Source organism: Prenolepis imparis, unplaced genomic scaffold, assembly GCF_030444845.1.
Source record: "Prenolepis imparis isolate NDT839.2.m4 unplaced genomic scaffold, iyPreImpa1.0 SCAF_1, whole genome shotgun sequence".
Lineage (NCBI taxonomy): Eukaryota > Metazoa > Arthropoda > Insecta > Hymenoptera > Formicidae > Prenolepis > Prenolepis imparis.
This window is the reverse complement of record NW_028141159.1, coordinates 27,696,934-27,707,007: the sequence shown is the minus strand read 5'-3', so window position 1 is coordinate 27,707,007 and position 10,074 is coordinate 27,696,934.

The window sequence follows — 10,074 nt, the reverse complement described above, 5'->3', positions numbered from 1 at the left end:
TCATCGCGCGCCTAGCAACCGTGTAACATTATACTGTTTCTTTTCGCCGCATGCTTAGTAACGATATGAAACTGGGCTGTCTTTTCTCGCCGTCGTCACGCGAATTGGCTGATCTTCTTTAATTTATTTCTCATTAATTATTGCGAAAATCGCAAAATGGTAGAGGACTTTTCTATTCAGTTCAACATGCTCTATCTGCAACTGACGGGTGGTTCGCGAATTATGGGACACCCTGTATATATATATATATTATATATATTATATATATATATATATATATTATATATATATATTATATATATAATATATATATATATATATTATATATATAAAACATGTCGTGACCTTACTTAATGATATGTAAATCGCGATCTTAAAATTTCGAAAAATTTAATTATTACCATTGTTAATTAAAATCTATTATAATGTTAGATAATGCGTTTAAAATTATATGAAAACATTAATAAAATAATGCTCAGTTCGATAATAAAATATATTTAAAAAAGACATGGTAAAACCTTAACGTTATAGTATCTAAATCGCAACCTTAAAATTTTGGAAAATTAATTATTGCCGCTAATAAAAACTTATTAAAAAATGAAAAACCGCGTTTAATAATAACAAAATATTATCGAATATCGAAATAATATCGAAAATAATGAAATAGTCCTACGAGAGGTAATAAAAATATTGAAAAAAATCTATTGTCATGTATCTTATCTGTAATATATCTTAAAGTAACAAATAATTAATTTACTGCAATATATCTTAACATAACAAATAATTAATTTACTGCAATGCATATGCGTATATATCTTAAAATAATTAATTTAATTTTTAAAAAAAGTGTGCAAATTAGAAATTTGCACATTGCTTTCTCAACATTTTATTTCGCTCACAAAGCTCTTCGTCAGAGGAAGCTTGTTTTAAAATTAAATCATAATTATTAATATATAATAGTTTGGCTTCCTCATAGAGGAAGCTTTATGAGCGAAATAAAATGTTGAAGAAGCAATGTGCAAATTTCTAATTTGCACACTTGTTTTTTTTTCTTTATTTTTCTTAAATTTTTTTTGTTTTTTATTAATACCAACCAACCTTTAATGATAATCTATTCATGTAAAAAAATTTAACCCGATATCTTAAAATTTACGGAAGTTAGAGCAATCACGCCCCTTTTTTTAAATTTGAAATTTTATAAAAAAAAGAATCCCTTAACCGATCCAAGCCAAATTCAATACCAACTCACCTTTAATAATAATCTATTCATATAAAAAATTTAACCCGATATCTCAAAATTTACGGAAGTTAGAGTAATCACGCCCTTCCGTAGATGGATACATACATATACACATGCATACGGACATTTTGTAAAAATATGATTTTTCGACATTTTAAAACATTCTAAACACATTGACATCAAAAACTGAAAAAAAATTTTTTTCACGAAAACAAAGCTTTTTCTATGAGGAAGCAACACGTGATATTATAACGTAAGATATATATAGGATTCGACCCTAAGATTAGGAAAATCAATTATCTCCGTTAATGATTAGAACATTAAATGAGAAAGCGCATTTAAAAATATAGAAAAACAAAGTGGCCCTTCGTTCGATTATAAAAAATATTAAAAAACATGTGACTTAATGTAACATTATGATGGCTAAATGGCGATCCTAAAATTATGAAAAGATTAATTATCGTCACTAATGATTTAAGCTTTTTTAAAAAATAAACTAACGTGTTTAAAAATATAGGTGGTGTATGTTAAAATGTTCCTTCGTTCGATAATAAAAAATATGTGACATGACATAACGATATATACTCGACTTTAAAATTATAAAGTAATTTATCACTGCTATTTGCTTTAAACTTATAATCTTAACTTATACTTAGTCTTTGACATTTTAATATTTTATGCAACTTTGTTATATATGTTTAAAGACTCCGTTTCCGGTTGCGTGATAGAAGGTTGAAGTGCTATCAGAGAGTGTGTTTTGAGTGGATATTAGAGGTAGGAGGAAGAGAAAAGGTGAGAGAGAGTGAGTCAGTGAGAGTCTGGAGTGAGTGCATGCAGGGGGAGTGCAGGGGGTGAGGAGGGGAGTTGGGTGAGAAGGGAAAAGAGCGGTGAGAAGGGAGTAAAGTGGTGCAGGTGGAGTGAGTCAACAGTTAGGGAGATCGGTCAGGGGTGCAGGGGGAGAGGAGGGGAACTAAGAAAGGTGAGAACAGGTGTAGAGGGATCGGAGCAGGTATAGGGTAGTAGGTATAGGGAAAGAGAAAGAGGTAGGTGGCGCGAGAAAAGTCACTAGACATAGAGTAAGGGAAGTATAGAAGGGAAATGGATGAGGTGCAAAGAATAAAGAATGTTGAGAAGAGGGAGAGAAGGGGTAGCACGGGGACGCCGGAAGAGGTTTTGAAAAGGAAAAGGGATGAATTAGAAGATATAGGATTGAGAAAAGAGATGGAGGAGAAAGGGGATTTACAGTGGATATTTAGGAGAAGTAAAAAGGTGATAAGATCGCCAGAGACAGAAAGGAAAGAGGAGGCAGGAGGGATGGGGGAGAGCTTAAGAGAAATGGGGAGGGAATGGAAGGAGGAAATAATCAGAGAGATGAGAGAGATGAGAAGAGAAATTAAAGAGGAGATTAAGGAGGGAATAAGAGGACAGGAAGAAATAAGAGAGGAGATAAGGGAGCTGAAGAAAGAAATGGAGGAGAAGAAGAGAAGGTGGGGGAGGAAGAAGGAGGGGTTGGAGGGGAGGATTATAGAATTAGGGAAGAAAGTGGAAGAATTGGAGCTGAGGAAGAGTGGGGAGAGGAGGGGGAGGGGAAGGGAGAGGAGATGGTTGAGATGAAAGGTAGGATTAATATGATGGAATGGAGATGGGAGAGGAAGGAAAGGGAGGAAAAGAGATGGAACATTATAGTGAAAGGTATAAAGGGTGGGGAAGGAGGAGTAAAAGGGGAAGTGGAGAGAATATTAAAAGAGATAGGGGTAGAGGGGCCGGTGGGGGAGGTGGGGGAAGTGAGGAAAATAGGGGAGGGGAGGGGAGATGGGACTAGTATGGCATTAGTAAGGGTAGGAAATATGGAGGTTAAGAGGGAAATAATGGAAAAGAAAAGAAGATTGAGGGGGAGAGAAGAGAGGATTGAGGAAGATCTTACGTGGAAAGAAAGAAGGATGATGTGGAGATTAGGAGAGATCGCTAGGGGGGAAGAAAGAGAGGGAAGGAGGGCGTGGGTACGATATGGAAGAATTTGGATGAGGGGTAAATGGTGGAGGTGGGATGAGGTGAATGAGGAGCTGAAGGAGGAAGGTGAAGAAAAAGGGAAGGGGGAAGAGAGGAGAGGAGGGGACGCGGGGGAAATGGAGGTAGACAAATTGCAGGAGGCAAAAAAGGAAGGTAGAGAACGAATAGGAGAAGTAAGGTGAAAAAGGAAAAGGGGAGAGAGAGGGGGAGGGAGAGATGGAGAGTTGGGGAGAGGAGGGGAAGAAAGAAAGAGCGAAGAAGAAGGAAGGGAGGAAGGATGGAAAGTGGCATTTTGGAATGTGGCGGGGCTAAAGAATAAGGATGCGGAATTCTGGGAAGCGATAAGGGAATGGGATGTAATGTTCTTGTTAGAAACATGGGTAGATGAAAAAGGGTGGGAGAAGATAAGAGGGAGGTTGCCTTTGGGATTTAAGTGGGAGGTGCAATATGCGAGGAAGAAAAATAGGAAAGGAAGGGCAATGGGGGGAATAATAGTGGGGGTAAGAAAAGGGTTAGGAATAGAAGGAAAGTGCGGGGCGGATAAGGAAGGAATGATGGAGGTGATGATAAAGAAAAAGGGGGAGGGATGGAGATTGGTGGGTATGTACATAAATGGGGATTTAGGGGAGTAACGCTGGCACCGTCGTTATACAAAGTGTATGCGACGGTGTTAGCAGAGAGGCTGAGGGGTGAAGTGGAGGAAGGAGGGATGGTGCCACCGAATCAAACGGGGTTCAGGAGAGGGATGGGGACAGTAGATAATATTTACGTTTTAAACTACCTGATAAATAGACAGATAAGCAGGAAAGGAAGACAAATGGTGCTATTTTTTGTGGACCTGAGGGCGGCGTTGGATTCGGTGGACAGGGTGAGATTAATAGCGGCGCTGAGAGGGAGGGGGGTGAAGGAAGGGATGGTAATGAGATGTGAGGAGATAGTAGGGGAGATAGGATTCAGGGTTAGAATAGGGGAGGAGAGGGGAGAAAAGTTCTGGAGGGAGGAGAGTGAGGCAGGGGTGTCCTCTGAGTCCGCTGCTTTTTAATATGATGATGGCGGAGTTGGAGGAGGAGATGAGGAAAGGGAGATGGGGAGGAGTGAGGTTGGGAGAGGATAGGATATACACGCTAGCATACGCGGATGATGTGATGATGATGGCAGAGGATGAGGGGGGAATAAGGTGTATGATGGAAAGATTAGGAAGATATTTGGAGGAGAAGAGATTGGAGTTGAATGAGAGCAAGTCGAAGGTGATGAGGTGCAGGAAGGGGGGAGGGAGGCTGAAGAAAGCTAGTTGGTATTGGAAGAGAAAGAAGTTGGAGGAGGTAAAGGAGTACAAGTATTTAGGCTATGTAGTACAAAGGAATGGGAGGCAGGATGGACAGGTGAGGGAGAGAATGAGGAGGGGGGCAGCAGTAATGGGGCAAGTATGGGGGATAGGAAAGAGGAGATTTGGTGGTAATTGGGGGAGGAGAGTATGGCTTTTTGATGCGTTAGTATGGACGGTTTTAGGATATGGGGTTGAGATATGGGGGTGGGAGGAGAGAGAGGGATTGGAAAGAGTACAGGAAAGGTATATGAGATGGATGTTAGGAGTGGATTGGGGAACGCCGGGGTATATGATAAGGGAGGAGCTTCAAAGGAAAAAGATAAGATCAAGGATGGGAAGAAGGGCGTGGGGATATGAGAGGAGGTTGGAGGAGGGTAAGGGGGAGTGGTTAGCAAGAATATGTTTAGAGGAAATTAAGGAGAGGGCTAAAAAGGGAGGGGAATTATCGGAGTGGGAGAAAGAAAGAAGAGAGTTTTTTGAGGGTAAAGGGATGAATTTAAGGGAGGTGGAGGAAAGAAGGGAAGGAGGGGAGTTTAGGTGGGAGGAGGTTGAGGAATGGAATAAGAAAGGGCAGAGGGAGGAGAGATGGGAAAAGATTGAGAATTCGGAATATAATAAATGGTACAAACAGGTAAAGGGGGAGGGAGTACCGAGGTATCTGAGGAAAGGGTGGACGGAAGGAAGGTGGCAGAGGATGGCGAAGTACAGATTGGGGAATGGAATGAGGGGAAATAGATATTGGGAGAAGGAGGAGGAAAGGAGGTGTAGGATGTGTGGGGGAGGGGTGGAGACGTGGAAACATGTGTGGGAGGAATGTATGGAATGGGGAAGGGGAGAGAGCTGGCAGGAAATGGTGAGGGAGGTACTGGGAGAGGAAGGAGAAGGGGAATTGTGGGTAAAATTGTTGGAGGAAGCGAGAGGGGACGGGGAAGGAGGTGAGGGGAAGGGGGGAGAGTGTGAGAGAGAGAGAGAGAAAGAGAGAGGGGGAGAGAGAGAGAGAGAGTGGAGGAGGAAAGGCAGAAGTAACCGGAAGCGGAAGTCCCACATTAGATTAAGCTAGTTGTAAGCTAGTTGTAAGATTGCATAAGATAGGAGGGAAAGAGCGAGAGGGTAAATGGTGCGGCGAGATAGGGCAAGCGTAAGGCGGAGTTGCGTGGAGTTTTTGTATATAGGTTAAGTTATAGGTTAAAAATAGATTATAAGTTTATGTATAAAGTGTATAAAGGTTTGGGACCGCTCCTTAAGGAAAAAAGCGCCTTGTAATCCCCAATTGGGGCAGCAATAAAATTTTCTAATTCTAATTCTAATTATATATGTTTAAATTTGACATTAAATTTATTTTGTTATAAAACAAATTTTTAAAAATTATGAGAAAGAAGGAAATATCGAAAAACACGGCATTTTCGAACAATCTGATTACATTGTTATAAAGTACATTAAAAATCAGTACATTCAAGTACAATAAATTTTTATTTAAAATATTTTTTATTTTTTACCGTTTCGATAGTATTGAAAAATATAAAAATTAATCTATATCTTTTATAATTAATAAAGATATTATTAATATCTTTAATAATATCTTTATTAATATCTCAATTTTTTTCTTTACAAAAAAAAGATCGCATATTATAACTGTCAAAAATATTAATCGAGTTTCTTTCTTGCCTAAATGTCGCGAAATATATTTCACAAAATAATCGTCCGCGATAACGAGATATTAACATCGCGATTTCATACAACATCTTTACAACACATTTAAACTTTGTCACTGTTAAGCTGTCATGGTACGAACTGTCATAACTGTGGTCTCGATCGTTCGGAATCGACCACCAATTACATACTCGGAAAAACGGTAACAATACGTGCGATATATTCGACTTCGAACACGCACTTCACGGTAAACATGACTGTTTTTATTATATAGATAGAGAGATATAGATATAGATAGATAGATAGACTACACTACGCAAAACAATTAGGAGAGCGCTTTAAAACTTACAAATTTGTATGTATATAAATATATAATATATAAAATATTAAAGGTTTAAATATTATTAAAGTTAATAATCTTTTAAATATTTTATTTAAAGCCTAAGAAAATACAAAGAATAGACAACGAAAAAAGATGGAGAGAAGAAAAGAGATAGAAAAAGAAACAAAAAGAAAGCTATTATTTAGAAAAAAATGAGAGAGAGAGAGAGAGAGAGATGCAAAAGTATAATAAACAATGTCATAAATTTTATGCTTTATTTCCCGAACAGTGTCCTTATAATAATGTGTAAAAATAATTTATACTTTTAAATAAGTATTCTATTAAGTTGGCTAAAAAGTCATTGCGTTTTCTTCTATGTAAATGAGAGGCGAATTTTTCATGGGAAACAAAAACTTTATTAAATAATATATTGTCCACTTTATTGGATTATCTCTTTTGCCATCTTTCAGGCAACTTTATGATTGAATTCGATCAGTACCTTAATTTTGTCATCATCAACTTCGATTGGCTTTCTTGAGCGTGGTCTTTAACATCAAAATCTCTAGACCGAAATTTAGCAAACCAATTCTGACACTGGCGTAATTTTAAGACATCATCATACACATCATATAACTTTTTATGAGCTTGCAATGTTTTTTAGTTTTCGGAAGTAATATAACAAGATATGATGAAAATGTTCTTTTTGATTTTCCATTTTGAAATTGACGGCAAACAAACAATTGTTAACAAAATTGTGCACTTTCTTTTTCTAAAACAAGCTTGAATTGTCAGTTGTCAAGTTACATAATTTGCGGATTAGAATAAAGTTAGTTTTATTTCAAGACATGTATGTCCATTATTGAACCCCATATAAAAAACGCAATTACTTTTTGGCCAACCTAATATTTTAAATATATAAATATTTATTGTAATTAGTACTCACCGAGAAATTTTGTTGATTACAACTCTCGTTACAGGTACGGCGCGATTTCGGCTGAGATTCGGCTGATCCGTTCCGGATGCTTGCTTGTCGAATAGTGACGAGCGGAAAGCTCGCAGGAATCACGTCGGCAAATTTAATGTTTAAATAGCGCCACCTGTAACGCTATCGGAGTCAGGACCATAGCACGACCTTGTCGATCCCATAGACTTATAAAGATGGACTGCGCATCCTTATCAAAAGCCTCTCTTAAACATTAAAAAGAGAGAACGGTCGGATCTCTTTCTCCTTCTAATCGGCTATGTGGTGGAGGCGCATTCCCCTGCCTCTCCGTTCATTCTCCGTTCATTCTCCATTCATCCTCCACCAGCGAACCCTTCTCCTTCAACTGTGCGAGAGAAAAAGAGATCCAACCACTATATTTCTATCCTTCAATGTTTAAGACAGCCAAACCGTAAGAGCGTGCAGTCTATCTCTATAAGTCTATGGTCGATCCTTACGGTTGTCGCAAGTATCTTATTTGTATCCTCATTGTTCCACTCCGCTATGATTAGGGTTGTCTCTAGGGCGCCGGGTTCACGTGTCGGATCTTGCGCCGTCGTTGCGTAACGGAGCTCCCGCGCGTCTTGCGCACAAAGTGGCCTTCCTCTCAGGCCGTCTCCTCGGTTCATAGGCAGAATAAATTTTATGAGAGGAAATGCGGCAGCATCCGTCCTTTTTGATAACATTTGCTCGTAATTATTGATATCTTCACCTGGCGTGCTTTATTCCTCGGGTGGGCCTCCACTTGTCCCACGTCCCTTCTCCTTTCCGCCGATTCACCACCGGATGAGATCTCGCCGAACATCCCGTATTTTGCTGTTACGATGTGTCAAAAAGAAAAGACTAATAATGCCAAAAACAAAAAAATTACGCGAGAACGCAAAGCAGCGGAATCGCGTCCGATCCCGGGCTCGGGTCGCTCTTTCTCTTTTCCGCTAATCGGAAGAACGGAGGCCCCTTTATCATTCTTGACCGGGCCGCTCGGCCTTTGTGACAGACGATTAAAATGTCTCGTCACAATATATATATATATATACAGGGTGTCCCATAATTCGCGAACCACCCGTCAGTTGTAGGTAGAGCATGTTGAACTGAATAGAAAAGTTCTCTACCATTTTGCGATTTTCGCAATAATTAATGAGAAATAAATTAAAGAAGATCAGCCAATTCGCGTGACGACGGCGAGAAAAGACAGCCCAGTTTCACATCGTTACTAAGCATGCGGCGAAAAGAAACAGTATAATGTTACACGGTTGCTAGGCGCGCGATGAAGCGGGGAGGAGCGCTTTACAAAAGACAGTAACTACATACGAGTAGCGCTAACTCTGGACCCCCGAGTGGGCTGTCTCTTCTCGCTGCACGCTTATCATCGCTCGAATTGGCTGATTTTCTTTAATTTATTTCTCATTAATTATTGAGAAAATCGCAAAATGGTAGAGGACTTTTTGACTCAGTTTAACCTACTCTACCTACAACTGACGGGTGGTTCGCGAATTATGGGACACCCTGTATATATATATATATATATATATATATGTGCGTGCGTGCGTACGTGTGCGTGTGTAATAATCGGTAAGGCTTCGGTACTTGTGCTGAATCGCGCTCTCAGTATGTGCAATCGAGGCGGTGTTTGAACCACGCGCGCGCGCGCGAGAGAGAGAGAGAGAGAGAGAGAGAGAGAGAGAGAGAGAGAGAGAGAGAGAGCCGTTTGATCTATCGCACGTTCTCGGCGGGCGCGTGTCGGTAAGGCTGGAGACTCCAGCCTGGAGTCCCATGTATTGATATTTTCCGCGTAACGCGTACCGCGTAACCAATCAGAGCCGCGTTTTCTTTACGTGGAATTGAATGTTCTGATTGGTTACGCGATACGCGTTACGCGGAAAATATCAGTCCATGGGACTCCACCCTAATAAGCACTGTATTTGAATCGCGCGGAACGGTAATTTGTATCTTCGCGTAGTCTGCAGATATTGATTTTTATTGCACAGCTGATTTTTATTTTGTCAATTTATTTTATTTTTTTTTTTAATTAAATATTTTCCGTAAGATTAAAAATTGTTAATATTAGCCTATCGCCATAATGTAGAATGTGTGCGTAATACATACGTACATAAGAAACGAAAATAAAATCAGCTGTGCAATAAAAATCAATATCACCTGACTTGAATAAAATCAACATATGATAGATTGGTACGTGTGTATATGTAATTAATTACGGGCCTGAGCGTGCGAGTTCTACGCGATGTATCATTGAGTACATTTATACGGCACCCTTAATCGGGTTTAATAACATCCGTAGTTGTAAGACTGGCCAATCACAGCCGTTTCATTCTTCAGGGAAATGGCTGTGATTGGCAAGTTTTACAACTACGGATATTATTAAACCCGATTAAGGGTGCCATGTAAATGTACTCATAGGCAAACTTTCATTGCTTATAACTCAAAAACTATTACAGCCTCAATAATTTTGTCTTAGAATTTTTGACTCTATTTTACCTCTAGAATACGTTCATAAAGTATTGTAGGGAAAGTTGTGAGATATC